Source organism: Mugil cephalus, chromosome 19 (genome assembly GCF_022458985.1).
Source record: "Mugil cephalus isolate CIBA_MC_2020 chromosome 19, CIBA_Mcephalus_1.1, whole genome shotgun sequence".
In the NCBI taxonomy this organism is placed as follows: Eukaryota; Metazoa; Chordata; class Actinopteri; order Mugiliformes; family Mugilidae; genus Mugil; species Mugil cephalus.
Window position 1 is genome coordinate 2,414,384 of NC_061788.1, and position 19,566 is coordinate 2,433,949.

At 41.9% G+C, this 19,566-nt stretch overlaps 1 protein-coding gene and 3 non-coding genes across 4 annotated transcripts in view; 3 read left to right on the top strand and 1 right to left on the bottom strand.

Moving 5' to 3' along the window:
* ttc28 (tetratricopeptide repeat domain 28) overlaps nucleotides 1–19,566 on the bottom strand; it is a 99,912-nt gene that overhangs the window by 70,681 nt on the left and 9,665 nt on the right. The window lies entirely within an intron of this gene.
* trnap-cgg lies at nucleotides 8,354–8,425 on the top strand. Its single transcript has one exon. It is a non-coding gene; the product is annotated as a tRNA-Pro (tRNA).
* On the top strand, nucleotides 11,612–11,683 carry trnap-agg. The gene has a single exon. It is a non-coding gene; the product is annotated as a tRNA-Pro (tRNA).
* On the top strand, nucleotides 13,587–13,658 carry trnap-agg. The gene has a single exon. It is a non-coding gene; the product is annotated as a tRNA-Pro (tRNA).

Consider the following 19,566-nt stretch of genomic DNA (forward strand, 5'->3'; position numbering starts at 1 on the left):
CATTATTGATGGCATCTAAAGGGATTTGAGAACAACTGTGGTTCAGTGGTGATGCGTCCGGTACATGCAGAACAAGCCCCCATGTGTCCGATGTACATTAAGAATGCAGTGTAGAATATAAAACCCTATTAAAAATTAAAGCTGCATATGTTATTATCGCGCTTTCTTCTGCTACAACAGAAGATCTCGGTGGGTGCTACACGTCTAAGTAACATCCACATGAATGAATACCAGGTCCAAACGTTTCCAAGGTGGTCAGTGCTATTCACTTCTCCTGTCAGTGGTCATAATGTTGTGGCTGATTGGTGTATACGTGCACACGTGCTGTTTCGATTTACACATTTTTCACCTCATACATTATTTAAATTGATTGTTTGAGCCTAATGAAGGACGTGAGCTGAAACGCATCAGTCTAATGAAGTTGTTCCAAAGCTTCACCTTTCCACAAAATCAGCACCTTCAACAGCAGATGTGTAGGTTTAATGTGTGTTTTTATTCTTTAATGTAGATATAAAGGTTTTCTGTCACAGTCAGAGTCTGTGTTCTCCCTCAAGGATTTAACCGAAGCCTTAACATCTCTACCATGTCATTGACAGACTTGTGGTATTTGCATACTGACTGCTGGTTTAAGTTCAAATATTTCTTACATGTACTTGGTGATTGTGTGTTTTTATTTTTTTCTGAATGTGTGTGTGTCTTCAGGGACCTTCTGTCTTGTCTGTTTGCTTCTACAAGTCATTTTCCTCGTGCAGGATGCAGATGACAGTCACGCTGTCAGACAAGGACGGCGGAGATGACGGCGCGTAATGAAATAAAATATTGTTTCCCTCCATCTTCCGTCTCATAAAGACACACTTGTCTCACCTCGTATCAGTCAACAGATCTCATTGTGAAGTCCTTGGTTTCTACCACAGACAGTGATATAATATATGCCAGCCCCTAGTCTCTGTGTAGAAATGTGTTACAAACCTTCACCTTTAATCAAAAAGCACAGAAAATAAGATAAAACAGGGTCTTTCTAATAACAGCTGTTTGATCTTTTACATCTTCTACTTTTGTGGTGACTTTATAACCTCTGATACGACATAAATATGGACAAACGCTCCCTGACGCCACCTATTTGTTTCCTGAAAAGCGGTTTTGAAGCTCAACGCGGCGTCTACAGTGGCCGCCATCTTGGTCTGACAGAAGTCTTTCAGGACTGACTCTACTGGACATTAGAGGGACTGCATTCTTTATCCTTGTTGGGTTAATTTTTCAGAGGTTACAGTATAAGATATATACGCACATATTTCCTAAGACCATGAATATAACCCAGAGCGGTTTTGAAGCTCAGTGTGGCACCGCTGGCCGTCGCCATCTTGGAGGGACTCCACCTAAATCCTACCTGATTCAAAAATGCTCAAAGAGGTGGAGCTGAGGCTATAGACAACCCTTAATTATGATTAACTTTAAGCCTTGAAATAATTAAAGAGGTGAGTCTTATAAAATCCAGAAGAGCCCGCCTCTAGTGGACAGTGGAAGAACTGCAGCTTTTGCTAATGTGTATGTTTCTGCTTGGTTTTGATGTAGATAAAAACTTAATTATTATATTTAATGTTATTATAAAAACATATTTATGCTGTAGTAGAAGAATGCAATGATAAGATGTGCAGCTTTAAACTTATATTTATAGTTTTATATAATGTACATCAGGGCATGTCCTGCACGTACCGGACACCTTACTATTGAGCCAGTTTTTATCTTAAATCCAACTCGACCCTCAGATGCCATGAATAATGTAACAGCTGTTTATCTGTCACTGTGTGCTTGTGGTGCCGACCTCATTGTTTTTTCATGAAAACTGTAAACTGCATATTTACAGTCTGTCACGAAGGAGCAAACAAAGGAGATCCAGGCAAAGAAACTCAAAAGAGCTCCATCTCTAAGCTTCGGTGTCACAAGACACGATAACTGAAATCTACAACATGGAAAAATAAATAAATATATAAATCCAGCTCTTAAAGTGGCTCCTTGGCTTTCCTGACAGCATCTCAGTGATGAGATAATAAAACCAACCCTGACCTCCGACCCCCGGTCTGTGAGTCACAGGCTGCAGGATGAGCTGATGGACGAGCTGCATATCTTTATCAAATCTGTGTCTGAACACACCTACACACTCCACATGTCAGGAAAGTCGGTTTGATGGAGCGCTCTCCTCAGCCAACCTGGCTACTGAACACTCACCTTGGCAGTGATGAATGGAGCGGCTCAGTGTGAGTCCTTTTCCTTCATGCTGCATTATTAACACGTTTAGTGCTGCTGGTTCATGGACTGGAAGCCTGACAAACTTCCCCTGAATTTTTTTTCATGGTGGAAAGTAGGGCTTCTGCTCCTGCAATGATCTGACGGGCCAACCAGATCGCTTGGGGGGCGTGGTTTATTGTGGTGAGTAACAGTGTTTGTACATGTTATCTAAGAGACATGGAATGGAATTCGTTCACAATAAAATTACTCTGACTGGATGGAGGACTATCCAGGAACCAATCTTGGAATCAACTTTTTGCCATCTTTAAACCCTTTAACTCTCCACTGGGTGGTTTATGGGACATCAGTATCTTCTTGAACCAATCAGAGCTCTGTACATGAGTTGTGTTTGAGTAAATGCTGCATGATGCGCGATGTGATTTTCTTCTGGTTTCATTGATAAAAGACATTCAGCCAACACATTTTTTTTCAAAACAAATTATTTTTTAACTGTGTGCCACCTTCGATTAGGCAAGAACAAAACCACACAGAATGATTCTGACTTTTGTGACAGAAACTTCAGAGTGTTTGCTTTCAAAATAGACCAAGACCATGAATGAGCTCCAACATGTTCATGAGCAGCATTCAGTTACTTTGGCTATGTCCTAAATAGGCGACTACCGCCTCACCAGACATTCAAGTTGAACAATTTGTACGTTTCTCTCTGACTGACTTCGTTTTCTATACTGACTCTTCCATTCTTCCAGATTTGGTTCTTCTAATTAGTCTTCTGGTAGCTTTGAGGCTTTGATTCTCTTTTTTTAAACGTGGTGTCCACTGTTTGTTTTTGTTTGGGTGCAGCCTTTTACCTCAGTGAACTCAACTTTATTTTCCAGAGTAAAGTTCTTATACACAGACATGCTTAGTCACTGGACTCTGGTTCTTCTTCATTTTGACGTTTTGATGCTACAGGGACGTGCTTTTGGTTTAAAGCAGATCAAAAACAAAAGAACAGACATGGCTGAAGCCTGATACTGATCTCACCCTTTTAAAAAGCGCCTGGTTCGGCCCGGTGATTATTAGGCGACTGTCAACCAACCAATAAACCAATGCAGACTGTAGGCCTAGCAATCCTGTGCTACCTTAGTGGTTTTAAATGGACACCACATCTTTACTAAAATAAACAGCTGCATCTGAAATATCCCCATGCAGGCGGCGTTCTCTCACACAGCGTACAAACCCATTAATTCCTGCAGAAATCAATAAGCTTTCTCTGTGGCAAATGAGGAAATGATATAGGTTGGGGAGAAAAATAAAAGGAGGAGGGAAGTGTACGAGAGGTTAATAAGCTTTGACGTCTCTGAGGGCCTTGAGTTACAGCAAACCCTCGAAACAATCTGTCGTCCCAGACCAACATCGGCTGGTAAAAAGACAAACCATGAAACAGTTTGAGTTGTGGGGAAGTGAGCTGGCATTCTAGAGTGTTCACACATCCACCAACCTGACAACACCTGACAAAACTAAAGAAGATCGCAGAGAAGCTGCTGTTAGGTGGGAGGATAGGAAGCTAGGAAGAGCAACTATTGGTCTGGAAGCTATGAAGAGTGACTCTTAGCTGGTAGGCTAGGAGGAGCTACTATTATCTGTGAGGCAAGGAAGCTAGGAACAGTTACTATTAGTCTGGGAACTAGACAGAACTATTATTAGCTGAGAAGCTAGGATGATAGGAAGAGCTACTGTTGTGCTGTGAGGCTAGGGAACTAGGAGGAGGTACTATTAGCCGGCAGGCTAGGAAGCTAGGAAGATCTACTGTAAGTCTGGAAGCCAGGAGGAGCTACTATTAGTTGGGAGGGCTAGGAAGGTAAAAAATCTACTATTATTCTGGAAGCTATGAAGAGGTACTATTAGCTGGGAGGCTAAGAAGAGCTACTATTAGCTGAGAGCCTATGAAGCTATAAAGAGCTATGTTAAGTTGGAGGAAGGGAAACTAGGAAGAGCTACTCATATGAAAATAAAACAGCTGCCTCTCAAAACAAATCCATCTGCCCCAACCTCCTCCCTCCAGAAACAATAACTATTACAACCAATATTTGTAATTACGTCATTCTTACAGCATCTGTGTAGGTTTAAAAATGTAAACACAACAAACAGAAAGAAAACTGTTCTGTTGTAAAACTGCAACACTGACACACAAAGCTTGTTTCAGATTTATCAGCGTTTAGTGTGAACACGGTGTGAGCGTGAGATAAAGTCTGCAGCCGTGTGGCTACATCAGTCTGTGTGGCCTCCAGACGCAAACCACAAATGAGACCATTCATCTCTGCTCCCGTACGACACCAGCACACAACAACACACACTAAACACCGACACACTGCAACACAGGTATTTCACCTGCTGTTGTTTCTCTTTCATCCACCTCAGCACCCGCTCTACACTCCTCTCGTCTTCTCTGCGCTGTCCCCGCTTTACAAATCTCCCAGGACGAGGTTAGTTTCTGAGGCAACGCTGACTCCCAGAAATGATTCACTTCAATACGTTCAGCTAGAAGGTCAAAGACTCGCCTTAAACGCATGAATTATGTGTCTGATATTTATGAAGTGTTAGAGGTATTTGCTCAAAAAAATAAAAAATATTACATGTTGGAGAGTCTCATATATTACACACAGGCTGTTGAACATTATCACAAAGTACAAATCCAAATTAACAGTAGTCACAAATCAGCACAGGCTGTTTAAAGATGGAGGAGGAACAGCTCCTCAAAAGCGAAGTCAAAGCTAGGAGAGCTCCCCCTGGTGACTGGCTGCAGTATAGGTCATAAGCTCCACCCCCAACATGTTAGTGGGCTGGACTTGGACCAAACTAAAAACAATGGTTTCTGTCATTTTAGGTAGTTAATATACTGTTGTGTAATGAATGTTCTTGTGTCTTTTTTTTGGTTAGTTTTTCGTTTTAGTTTGTTATTTGACGCTATAGAAACAGGATGTGACATAATGGAGACCAACAGTTACCGTGCCAACCACTCCATAAAGAGAGTAGTAAAACACAAACAAATAAGCGTATAGTGTATAATCCAACATTTCTATATAATAAGTGGAGGTAGAGCAGAGCGTAGTATTAATTAAACATTAAACAATGAGAGGACGTGGAGACTGGTGGTGTCCATATTTATGTACAGTCTATGCCAAGCCCAGTCACATGATCAACGTTGAGGAAGAAGAAGAAGGAGATTTTTGGAGCATCCGTGATCTAGAGTTGAACGTTTTCTTGTGGTTAACATTTGTCTCACAATGTTAATTTTGTGCTCATGGGAGCCTTGGTCGGCTCAAAGTAAATTTATGGGCAGTGAAACCAAAACAATGAGCTGAAAAATGCTAAAATGCTCCTTGAATTTTGATAAGAGAAGATAAGACTTGACTGTAGCCGTGCGACATGTGGTTATTCGAGCGTATTAATGCTCAGTTTTCACCCTCAACCACAGATAATATACTCTCTGGTACGTATTCGAGGATGTAAAACAATTCCCCAGTCTTCATTAATGCAGCTGCCAGTGATATTTCCTCAGAGCGTCACTGCGCTGTGAAATAAAGGGAGAATTAATTTCCTTCCCATCTGATAATTTTTTTGCACAGTCTTTCCAGAATCACAGAATGACCCTCAATCCTCGCTATAAACGCAGCCAAGTTTCCATCAGCTGCACCCACCCTCCCTCCATCCTCCCACTCCCGTCCTAAAACCGGCTGAATGAGAGTGTTTCTGATTAAATAAAGCTCTCCATCAAGGTTCACATCGCAGAGAGCTTTCTCTGTTGGCAAGAGATGTATAATTTATCAAGGATGTTTAACTGCAGCTTCCTCGTTGAGCGCCGGGAAATAAAATTGGACGTGAAGCGCTGCAGCGTTTCCAATCTACCTGCACTTGACGACGCAGGAAGGTGAAATGATTATGTTCGCTGCTCGCGTTCAAGGAAACTTCATTGTCATTAGTGGAAGTACAGGAGGGTTTCTACTAAACTAAGTCTCTTTTCTTCCATGAAAAGGGATTTCTCAGAGAGAGTGAGCACATCATCAAACTAAAAGACGTGTTTCCACAACACAAAGCAAAGACAAACCTCTGTCTTTATGCTGTTATCACACCGTAAACCTGAGTTCTCCCTGCAGACCCCGTCATGGTCTACGTCACTGTGATGTCATGACGTTAGCTGGAGGCAAAACAGAGGGAAACTGGAGGAGAACACTGTCACTGTCAACCATGAAAATGTCATGTTGCTGTATTTCTGGTGCCAAAATCAAAAAATCAAAAACATTAACTTGAAGTTTTGTCACACACCAGCCACTGCCAGTCAGAGACGACTTTCAGAGTGAGACAATCGTCAACAACACACTTGATATCAGGTCAGATTAATATGTAATGCGTCATCAGTTTCAGCCTGAATAACATTATGGGTTAGACTAAACTGTGACTGATATTACACTAAGTTAATAATTATTTGGGGGATTCTTGTTACATGTTAATGCTAATGGTAACAGCTAGGTAACGCAACATGAGTTGGTTGTGGGCGTCTAACAATTTGTATGCCTTCAGTTATTGCCACAACAGTCCGTTGAAATATGCTAACAATGTTTTGCGTTTTAGAGATGTTTTGCCTCCAGCTAAGCCCCGCCCCATAAAATACATCACATTGTTTACAAACTGTGAAGGGGTATAATATATATATATTATATGACGCATCGACTCCTCTATTAATCAGAATGAAACTTCCTGGTGGATGAGGAGTTGAGGCTCTGGTCTTAACCTCTGATAATCATCTACTAAAAAAGAAATAAATATCAGGTTGAGGAGTTTCCAGGAGGGACAGAAACAATTAAGTAGAAAAACAAGATGAACCAAAGCTGGAATCCATGAGGACGGAGACGACGGAGACGTGGAGACATCTTGGTCGTCTTCCAAGACTCTAGACATTCAGAGCTGGACACTGACTTCTTCTGTTAAATAGGTTCAAAAGAAAGAAAATGTTCTTCATGACTCTTCTTTTTCTCTTTCACAATAATTGATCACAGCCCTTTTTTAAAGCCATTGAGCTTCGAGCCCTGAACACTAAACTATCTGGATATAAAAAGTTCAAATCAGCTCATTATCATTAATAATAATTGCACCTCAGTTTCACTTTGAATGAAGGACTTTAACTCGTAATGAAACTGTGAAATATTTGTGTTTTTATTTGAGTACATGATCATAAAACAGCTGTTTCCTCATCGTCCTCCATGTCTCTCTATAGTTCTGAAAATAAATCAATGTCACTACAACAATAACATCCTCTCCCGCCCTCGGCTGTGAAGCGCAGGTCAACAGTTCAGGGGTCAGAGGTCAGGGTCAAAGTGTTGCCTAATCTAATGCAGAGACGGGAGTTTGTTTGGTTATCAGACGCGTCCAGCTGTGTGTGTGCGTCTGTGTCGTACTTATCGGCGTTCGCATGTTCGTGGAGTGAGAAGAAAAGAAGAAAATTGATTTAGTAACCGAGCCGAAAGCTTTTGACATTGATCTCTTTTCCCCTGGGTGAGAGCGGAGGGTGGATCCGTGTGGGTATCGAACAGAGACAGGCAAATAAAACCATAAAGGCCCTCGAGTCATAGGTTCAAGGGTCAATATGTTTAGCAGAACATCAGCTCTCGCTGCAGAGACACCAACAATCAGGACGTTACAAGGAATATAATTACTGGTCCGATAAAATAAGGGCTGTTAGAAACGGACGTGACCATGGAACCACATTCAGATTTAATTTTAGACTTTTATTTAGGTTTTTAGTGGTGAATGACTCTTTTTGCTTTGTAATTTTAACAACAACTGAAAATTTGCCGGCTGTCTAACACTGGCACATTCACTGTGAAGTTAATTAATGTGCAATGAGCTTTAGATATATATATATATATAATAAATGAAATGAAATCTGAATTTCTCTGTGAGCGTTTGTCTTGTGAATCTGGAGAAGCTCCAGTTTTTTTTCCTCATCAACATCACAATCCAAGTCAATAATTAACGGTGAAAAGACGTCACAAGAGGAAATACAGAGTTTATCAACAAGAACAGAAAGGCTACGATCTGGAACAGGTTCTATAAATCCTGTAAACATGGCTCGTTGGTCTAGGGGTATGATTCTCGCTTCGGGTGCGAGAGGTCCCGGGTTCAAATCCCGGACGAGCCCTCATGTTGGTCATGTTTTAGTTCATTTGAAGAGAAACTGGGTCGTACAACAAGAAACAAGTAGGAGCAAAGGAAACCATCTGTGTCACATTGGAGAAAGCTTCTCTAAACAGAGGAGGTGGACTGAGGTTTAATCTGCCATCACTTTATAACATAGTTGTGACTTCTGTCTCCAAGAAGCGTCAACACCATTCACACCTTGAGACTGGAGGCTCCTACTGACAACAGCTTCATTAGACTCCATTCATAGAGTAAGAAGCCCAGATACACAGTCCTCCTCTTTAAGAAACCAGCCGTTATAGAAATTAGTGGCACCGGTTTGAACAGTTTTCCTGTTTAAACCTCAGCTTCCCACTAGTCTCTCAGAAATGAAGAAGGTACTCGGATGAGTGGCGAAACATCTTCAACAAATTCTACAAATTCTATAAATCCAGTTGCCTTTATTCAACGCCTTCTTGAGAACAACCAAGTAGGAAGTAGGTACAATGAACGCTGGTCCAGGAAGTAGTCTCCATAGTGAACTGTGGTCGAGGTCTCTCTCTAGGGTCCAAGCAGAAGTCTCCATGGTGACCATTGGTCCAGGAAGTAGTCTGCATGGTGAGCATTGGTCCAGGAAGTAGTCTGCATGGTGAGCATTGGTCCAGGAAGTAGTCTGCATGGTGAGCATTGGTCCAGGAAGTAGTCTCCATGGTGAGCATTGGTCCAGGAAGTAGTCTGCATGGTGAGCATTGTTCCAGGAAGTAGTCTCCATGGTGAGCATTGGTCCAGGAAGTAGTCTGCATGGTGAGCATTGGTCCAGGAACTAGTCTCCATGGTGAGCGTTGGTCCAGGTCTCTCTGGTCCAGGAAGTAGTCTCCATAGTGAACTGTGGTCGAGGTCTCTCTCTAGGGTCCAAGCAGAAGTCTCCATGGTGACCATTGGTCCAGGAAGTAGTCTGCATGGTGAGCATTGGTCCAGGAAGTAGTCTGCATGGTGAGCATTGGTCCAGGAAGTAGTCTCCATGGTGAGCATTGGTCCAGGAAGTAGTCTCCATGGTGAGCATTGGTCCAGGAAGTAGTCTGCATGGTGAGCATTGTTCCAGGAAGTAGTCTCCATGGTGAGCATTGGTCCAGGAAGTAGTCTGCATGGTGAGCATTGGTCCAGGAACTAGTCTCCATGGTGAGCGTTGGTCCAGGTCTCTCTGGTCCAGGAAGTAGTCTCCATAGTGAACTGTGGTCGAGGTCTCTCTCTAGGGTCCAAGCAGAAGTCTCCATGGTGACCATTGGTCCAGGAAGTAGTCTGCATGGTGAGCATTGGTCCAGGAAGTAGTCTGCATGGTGAGCATTGGTCCAGGAAGTAGTCTCCATGGTGAGCATTGGTCCAGGAAGTAGTCTCCATGGTGAGCATTGGTCCAGGAAGTAGTCTCCATGGTGAGCATTGGTCCAGGAAGTAGTCTGCATGGTGAGCATTGGTCCAAGAAGTAGTCTCCATGGTGAGCATTGGTCCAGGAAGTGGTCTCCATGGTGAGCGTTGGTCCAGGTCTCTCTGGTCCAGGAAGTAGACTCTATAGTGAACTCTGGACTAGGTCTATCTGTGGTCCAGGAAGTAGTCTCTACGGTGAGCATTGGTCCAGGTCTAAATAGACCCGGTTCTTCTCCAGACTCAGATGACCAGATGCCTTGTGTCGTCTAAAAGTCTAAAATTAAATCTGAATATTGTTCCAGATGTTCTCCACTCATCTGAAGAAGCTACTCAGATGAGTTGTGAAACATCTTCTTCTACAAGTCCAGATGCCTTTATTCGACGCCTTTTGGTTTCTGGTTTTATATGAATCAAATAACAACCATTTTATCCTTTGCTTTTCTTTCTGGTTTATTTTTGTTCATATATTAAAAGACCAAAGGTAATTTGACTTGTTTAGCTTTTTTTTACATAATTCATATATAAATACCGTGATGCTGTAGTAGAACTTAAGGCCACAGTTTGATCCATCTGAGTCTGTGATGATATGCTGCTGGATTCTCACCAGATCATCCTGGAGCATCTGAGTTACCATCCTGCACCATGTATCCCATTGATTGGCTGAGAAAAAAACCCCTTCAACACAACAAAGTCACTCTGCTCAGGCTCGTATGAGGAGATAAAGAACAACAGTAAAGACAAGAGCGAGGTCTGCATCCACGCTACGTTCCTTAGCTGACTTACAGCTAATATGATCTGTTGATGCCTCGTGGCAAGGTTGTAGCGTATTAAATTGTGCATATTATGCTCTTTAGCACACGCACACACACCAACAGGTAACCTCAGCTCGTCTGATATTCCACTATATTACCAGCTCGCGCCTGACAGCCGTGTTACTGGCGCGTTCCCCCCGGGACCCTGGTGAAGGTCATATTTAGCCCACCGACACAACGCTCCTCTGAATCTAACAGCAGCCGAGCATCAGAGAGGAGAAGGTGCTGAAGAGATGGTGGAGAAATTCACACCTCCACCACAAAACCTGTTAGCGTTCAATTAACAGGAAGCAATCACGAAGGCGTGTTCAAAGTGAACGTGATGTTTATGTTGGGAGATATTATGCTACGACTTATTTGTGGGTATTCACATCTAGATCAAAGGTGCAGGAATCTTCTACTTTGATTGGACATGTTGTACAGTCACCAGATCTGAGTCCGTGAAAAAGAGGGTGGATCTGTGGAGGTACGTTAAGTTAAATGTGGGTATATATATCATGCATGTGCAAAATAAACACTATCGCTAAATCATTTTGAGAAATGAATGACACTGGTTATTGTGCTTCACATTTATGTTCAAAAAAATGACTGAACATCTACCTGGCTTCTGTAAATAAAAAAAAAAGATTATACAGCAGTCAAGGTGCAGACAAAATAGATTAGATAAGTTTGAAATTCCGCCCGGACACATTTTTAGGTCTCAAAAAAGACGACGTGTCTGGGAAAACGCCGACGTCTGGTCACCCTACGTGTTCAAGGACGGATGTTCAACGTTCATTCATCACTTTTTCATGAGTTTGTAGATGTTTTAAAGGGTGGTGGTTTCCATAATAGACAACTGGTCAATGATCTCAGTAACACTCACACTCAGAACAATGATCTATGGGAGGTAGACACATCAGTATCTAAGTCGACCATGGACGTACAAATACAAGCGCCAAGACATTGATACAACTCCAGTCACATCTTCTTGTGGCTCGTTGGTCTAGGGGTATGATTCTCGCTTAGGGTGCGAGAGGTCCCGGGTTCAAATCCCGGACGAGCCCACGTTTTAGTTCATCTGAAGACAACAAGCATAAAAAACACAAGAGGTACTTGAAAAGATCAAGATGAAACATCTCAGAACTGAAGTGGTTCTGTTCTGATGAGTGGGAACAAATTCCTCCGAGCTGCTGTAGACGACGTTTAGTTTAGGACAAAGCAAGATGTTGTTCAGGTAAAAGTGCACGAAACACACAAGAGAAAAACTAAAGATACTAAAAATATTCACGTGAATGAAATATATGAAGTTGCTGTTTCCCTGTGAACTCTGTCTCTTATCGATGAAGACGTTGGGGAAGAGCTGATCCCAGCGGCTGAAAGCTGCATATGTGATTGCTTGTGTCGCTCAGATTATTCCCTCCCCCCCAACGTCACATGGAGCTTTTCAAGAGTTTCACTTAAACCCATGAATATATAATTTCATCTTTGGGTTAAAGATAAGCTGGAACATACAAGTGAGAGTTAACCCCACAGTGAGTGTTTATCTGATGGAGGAAGAGCTGAGCTCTGCATTCGTTAATCCTTTGATGCCTGCACAAAGACTTTTCCACGTTAAAGAGGCTGGATCATCGTTTTATTTTGCTGTTATTGATTCTCCTGGTGGAGGCGAGGTGGAGATGGACAGTTGGTGGCACATATGCCCGGTGGAGCTGGCAGAGTGTCGCTGGGACGCGGCCAAACAGATGAGCCTCTAATTGTGTTGGTTTAATGGTGACGAGGTTTCACACACTGATCTGACTCTGAGATTGAGAGGTTTTACTGGTTTTATCTCTTTTTTTGGAGTTCAGCAAATTAAACTTAATTGCATTCCAAAAAAAAAATCTCAAATTAATTTCAAATTCAGAAATTAATTGATAAGATATGCACAGTTTGGTCTATTATGGGGATATATCTATATTAAGTTAAATCAAAGTTTATTACAAAAAATATGAAAAAGTAAATAGATTTATTTTTTCTTCTTCTTCTGCTTCTTCTTCCTTCATCTCCTCCTTCCTTTTGCATAAATGTCTAGTTTTATAAGAAATAAAATAGGTCTTTCTGTTTTCTTTTCCATACATTAAAGGACTAAAAGCTAATTTTACATGCATACCATTTAGTTTTTGTTGTATTTTAGAGTCTAAAACCAAACTTAAAGCACCAAACGTGGCCAAACATGGAGCGTCAGCAGAAACAACCACGGACCTAAACCTTTATCCCGTGACTCTGGTTCCAGTTCTCTCATTATCTCGTTCGGCTCTTTATCTGTCTCATCTCCCTTTGCTCAGACAGACGAGTCGAGGCCCCCGACTGTTCGCTGAGGGAGGATGAAGGACGTCTCAGGACGGGACTGAGTCTGTCCTACAGCAGCATATGAGCACATCTCCTGATAACTACCAGACAATTAGACAATTAGTCTGTGAAATTAAACTCGTCACACTCTGCAGGAAGGGCTTCATTGTCACTCTAGGTTTGTGTGATGCTGATTTGCACTTTTTTTTCCCCTCCAAAAAAAGAAGCTTCATCTCGTCTTCTGCAGCTTTTAAAGCTCTTTCTGTGCTGCTCTGTGTAGTCTGGGCTGGTCTGGGTGGGATTAGGTGGACTCTGGATGGTCTGGATGTGATGAGGGTTGTGTGAAGGCTGCTGAGCTGCTGTAACAAAGGAGAAGCTGTGACCGGTGGTTTTTATGTCAGCGCTGCCCTCTAGTGGCTGCTGCAAGAATCAGGGTTCGATCGCTGACCTCATCCTTAAGGGTGCACAAGGAAAATATTATTTCATGCTTCTTAAAATAAATGTCAGAATAAATGTGTCTTCGTCATTTGTAGAATTAGAACCAAACAGGCTGCAGACCATTACCTAACTACAGCACTAATAAATGTCAGGAATACAAAGACCAGAGTCTGGAAAAGCATCGAGGAACAGCTGATATGTGGCTCGTTGGTCTAGGGGTATGATTCTCGCTTAGGGTGCGAGAGGTCCCGGGTTCAAATCCCGGACGAGCCCTCATTTAGCCATTTAGTTCATCTGAAGATAAACAGATAAACACTTGAAGAAGATGAATGTTCAGGAGCGACCTTAACCCAGTAGAGAAGGACCTGACGCATCAGCTCATGAGAGGAAACCACCAACATCTCAGTACTGAAGTGTTTCTGTTCTGAGGAATGGAATCAAATTCCTCCAAACGGCTGTAAACAACATTTAGTTGGTGCTATTGCTACAACACAAGGACAAGTGCTTTTGCTTGTTGGTGCTTTGAGTCATTTCTATGCAGAACAAAATGTTGAATGTTGTTCATTTAGCAGGTAATGTTTTGTTGGGATGTTTTAAAGGTTGGTGTTCCAACATGGAAGCTGCTTCTCTACAGGAGACTAGTGAGTGACTGCAGAGGGTTTAAACAGGCTGAAAACCACAGATACAGGTTCAAATCCTGGACGAGCCCACGTTTAGTCATCTAAACACAACAAGGACTAAAATTTCTCCATCTGCTGCAGACGACTGATCAGCAGTTACCAGAAACCTTTAGTTAGTAGGTCACAGCAGATACTGGAAACAAGGATTCACTGACTTTTATACTTATTAATTGTGATTAATCACCATTATTTCTGTTTGGTTTTCTTCAGGATTTCTTTGTGAAAATCCACAAATGTTTTGAGAATTTTTTTTATTTTTATTTGTCATATTGGACCAGTGACAGTATTCCAGGGGGCTATTGACATTCCGGGTGCTTCCTCCTATTCGACTACCTGACTTTTTATCTCAATATAACTCGATGCCATTGCTGCTACTGTGAGTCGCAAGTAGAGTCTTACTCTATACGGAAGAATTAGTTCCAAACACAAGTGCTTCTTTATAAAGGAACTTCTCGGAGATTAAACAACTGTAAATGAAGGTTTCTTCCACCAAAGATCATGGTATTTGCATTTTAGAGTTTTGAACATTTTCTTTAATCCTGTCTGATTTTCCTGAGTTTCCTGTTTCTTCTTTGAAAGTTTCTTCCTTTGTGTTTCATGTCTGTGTTTTTCCCCTCCATTGATTATATGATTGTTTTCTCCTTGTAACAGTCTCACCTGTGTTTTTATGGTAAATATAGTCCTGATGTTCCCTCAGTCCTCGTTATCTGTTGAATAATCTGCTTGCTTGTTTTTTTGCTTTCTCTTTGGATTTGATTTCACCTTTTGTTAGACTTGTGTTTTTGGGTTTAACCTTCTTGCATCCACAGCGTCTTTAGTTCTTTATTTTTCATTAAACTGACTTTCACTTGCTTGTCCTGCCTCTCCGGACTGTGTTTATTTCTTCACACAGAACCAAAAAAAAATAACGTGTTACTGCTCTATATTTGCACGGTGAAACATTAGTTTAGTTCCTGGACATGGTTCATTGAGAGTAAGAAAAACAACTGAGGTCATAAACTCTTATCCTGTGACATTTATTTTCATTTGTTGTCACTATAATAGCAGTCACACCATGCTGCTAAATATTTGTGTCTTTACTCTAGGTAGTATTAGTACCAGACAAAATGTTTCTTTCCAGCTTAAATCATTATGAAACTGAAGAACTTTTGTTTTTGCTCTGTATTGGTGATTTTGGGTCAAGATCTAGCTTTGGAAACGTCAAAAGTGTATGAAATCAGACGTGCATTTCAATATGTGAAGTCGAAATATCGATTTGTTTGCTAAATAATCACAAAGGATGAGAAATGCTTTACATTTTACACTTTGGAACTAGCTTGCAGGCTAGTCCGAACCCCGTGAGATTTAGTTTAACATCATGAAAGACAAAGAAAAGCTGCAAATCTCCGTCACTGAGAAGCTTGGACTAGTCTGTTTAGCCGTCACTTTATTCTGATTCATCGATTTATAGACTAGTAACTTCTGCTGTAGTTCTAGAAGAGCTCCAAAAGCGGCTAAATCAATAGAGGAAGTGAGTGTTGTGGAGCCGTGATGGAGGCAGACTCGCCCCTCACATGCTCTGCAGTAAGTCCTGGATTACCCCACTGACCCAGACTGAGCTCTCTGTGACACAAATTCAGATAACGCAGCAGAAAACATCAATGCGTCGCCACCGGGTCAAGTCATGGGGTTTTAAATTTGCACCCAACCAGGGGAGGAACCCAAACATGAGGAAACTGACTCCCAGCGTTTAGCTCTCTTTATAATATAAACTCTGTCATGTGGGGAAGCTTCCTAAACGTCTCTTTTTTTTTTTTTTTTTTTCTCTGTACGTATGTCGGTAATATATTTTGCAGCGTGTGGTTGCAGAGTAGTTTCTTAATGACAGGGGGCAGCTCCACGGCCTTCAGCGTAAACAGGCGTAGCTGGCTGCCATCTGGTCGACTCCCGGCTCAGAGACCCGACAAGCGCTCGCTGATGATTTTCACCGATCCTACTACAAGTCCCACAACTTCCCAGAAAACAGTCCAGGATGGTTTAAGCTACAACCACGTGACCAAGCGTCTAGTTTAACATAACTACAAAAAAGTCAGGTTTTTTGTAGTTTTACTTGACCACCCAGGAACTTGGAAAGATTCAACAACAAGCCGAAGAAAGCAGGTATTAGATAATCCAGTTCTCAAAGAGACCATTTTATTAATTTTGTTTGTAAACGTAAAAAAAAATTGTAAAAATATAAACATTTTCTATAATTCGGCCATTAATTTAAATATATTTAAAAGAAAAATGAAGCAAAAACCCACTAGGTGGCGATGAGGCAAAAAAGGTCTGGGGTCATGGCTGCTTCACGTCTTTATTTCGGCTTCACTTTTGCTGTGTTGTCTATCTTTATGTACAGTCAAATTAATTTTGTGGTTCATAAATGGTAAAAAAATAAAAATGAAAATAACTGCATAAACATTTGTATATTTAAACAATCTTTTCAAATATATTTTAAAATACAATGATAAAAAGCAAAACTATAAGAAATACGGCAAAACGAAGCCATGTCTGGGGTAATAGCAGCTCTTTAGCTAGCCTGCTAACTAAAAGTAGTTCTTCCTAGCCTAGCGCTTCCTAGCATCATGGCCTCCCACCTAATAGTAGCTCCTCCAAACCTCACAGCTAATAGTAGCTCTTTCTAGCTTCCTAGCCTACCTGTTAGAAGTAGCCTTTCCTAGCTACGAGTAGTTATTCCTAGCCACCATGCCTCCTAGCCTCCCAGCTAGTAGTAGCTCTTCTTCCTTTCTTAGGATAGAAACAAGTCAACGGGGAAAGATGGCAGCATCCGTTGCTGCCATATCTGGGCTTCACTTTTACAGAGTGGTCTACAAATAGAGAAGAAATCCAGACTGTATATTTAAATGTTCTTGTATAATCCAACCAACAATCAAAAAATATTTAAAATACAACAATGAAAAGCAAAAAAAAGGCAAATTTGTGTCTGATACTATGATGGTTGAGATTTATTGCTTGAAACAAAACAAGATATGATAATTAGCTGACAATAACAACAGGGTTAGCACAACACAAACGGGGGAGGAGCAAGATGGCAGCATCCATTACCGCCATATTTGGGCTTCACTTTTACGGAGTGGGATTAAGGGGCAGTGCATTTATAAATGTCTACAAATAGAGAGGAAATCCAGACTGAATCTTTGAAAGTGTTGTATAGTCCAACCAACAATCCAAAAATATAAAAAACACAACAATATAAAGCCAGAAACCGTGTGATAGTCGTTAGCATCTCAGGTAGAATAGACAAAGGGGAGAGGAACAAGATGACAGAATCCATTTCTAACCATATCTGGGCTTCACTTTTGGCATGGTGTTATGAAGTGGTGATGCTTTTATGAATGTCTACAAATAGAAATCCAGTTTGCATATATTTCAAAATACAACGATAAAGACCAAAACGACGCAAAGATCCACCAAGAGGAGAGGAGGCTGGAAAGGAGTCAACAGAACAAGATGGCAGCATCTATTTCCGCCATGTTTGGGCTTCACTTTTGCACAGTGGGATGAAAGAACACAAGATACGAGCTCCACACTACATTAACTCTGACTTTAGGACAACACAAAACAGGAAAAGACTTAAGGAATCTACAGGGGAGGAACTTTAAGATTGGATGCGTCAATACTTGATATTAAAAGGTCGGTGTCGGATCGAATGTTTATGAGCTTAGCAATATGAATAAATAAATGCACTTAAATGTGGGAAAATAAAGCTTCCTAAGAACTTCACGTCCAACTCACACAGGCAGCAGCAAACATTCACACACAAAACCGCCGGCTTTGAAAGAGAAAAGCTCCATTAGGAAGAAGGCTTTCTCTCCGGCAGCAGCAGCAGCAGCACATTTTACCTCTGGGATGCAACTTCATTTGAATCACAAAGGAACAACAGAGCCGTCTCGAATGTTTTCAAGATTCTGTACAGGGTTGTTATCCAGATAAGCAACACAAATGACTTTTCGACCAGCTCCACCCCTCCGTTCCCATGACGGAGTGCGTGTCTGCGCCCGTTGTGCCAACAGAAAAGTTGATGGGGGCAGCAGTGGGGCAAACTGTGGGAGGGCGAACAGAAAAGAAGAAGCCTGAAGGGCAGAAAGAAGGAGCTGAAGCAGAAGTAAACGCCCCCCCCTCCTTCCTCCTCCTCCTCCTCCTCCTCCTCCTCCTCGGTGAGAGACTCTCTCTTATTGGCAGTTCATTAGTCTTGACCTTGCATCTGACCTGAGGTGAATGCTGCAGCGAGCTCACGACGCTACGCTAAGGAATGCTGCTTCTGTTATTGTCTTTAAGAGCCCAACTCGGGCCAAGGCCTAGTCGGGCTTTCAAAAACAAAATAACAGCCGTGCAAAGCTTTCACACACACACACACACACACACACACACATATATATATATATATATACACACACCCAAACACCACTTCCGTCCATTCTCTCTCGCGGAGAAAGGAAGTGGAGTCGAGCTGGACCGGCCCCAGCTGTCCAGACAGACCCAGACTCCGGCCTCCTTCCCTCTCTGAATGACTCTGAGCCTCTTGGTGGATGTAAAGAGCCACTTCAACAAGAGTTAAGATCCTTTCACATTCCCTCTGTTAAGGAAGCTCAGAAAAGTTACACTATACATTGTTTATTAACAGCGCAGACTCTCGTACGCCACTGACTTGATTTAACTAGACATTAAAACCACGATGATGGTGAATTAAATCCCTGAGAGATTTACAGCTCACGGGGAAATGTTTAGATGCACTGAACATCAGGAAGGTTTTCGTTTCAGTTTGTCTACTTTGTTCTTTGATCAATCAACACAGTAAAAATATAAAGATAGATTTAAAAGCATCAGCACTACGTAGCATCAGACAGCTAATAGTAGCTCTCCCTAGCTTCCTAGCCTCTTAGCTAGTTGTAGTTCTACTTAGCCCCCTACCTAATAGTAGCCCTTCCTGGATCAATAGCCTACCAGGTAATAATAGCGCTCCATAGCTTCCTAGCATCCTAGCTAATAGCAGTTCTACCTAGCCCCCTATTCTACCAGCTAATAGTAGCTCTTCCTAGCATCCTTGCTAATAGTAGTTCTACCTAGCCCCTAGCTAATAGTAGCTCTCCCTAACTTCCTTGCCTCGTAGCTAAGAGTAGTTCTTGCTTGCCTTCTGGCTAATAGTAGCTCTTCCTAGCCTCCCAGCTAATGGTAGCTCTTCCTAGGCCCCTAGCCTCCCAGCTAATAGCAGTCCTTTATAGCTTCTTAGCCCCCTAGCTAAGAGCAATTACTCCTAGCCTCCTAGCTAAAAGTAGCTCTTCCTAGCCTCCCAGCTAATGGCAGCGCTTCCTAGCTTCACAGCCTCCCCACTAACAGTAGCTCTTCCAAGCCTACCAGTTAATAGTAGCTCTTTCTAGCTTCCTAGCCTACTGGCTAGTAGTAGCCTTTTCTAGATAATAGCAGTTCTACATAGACCCCTAGCCTACCAGCTAATTGAAGTT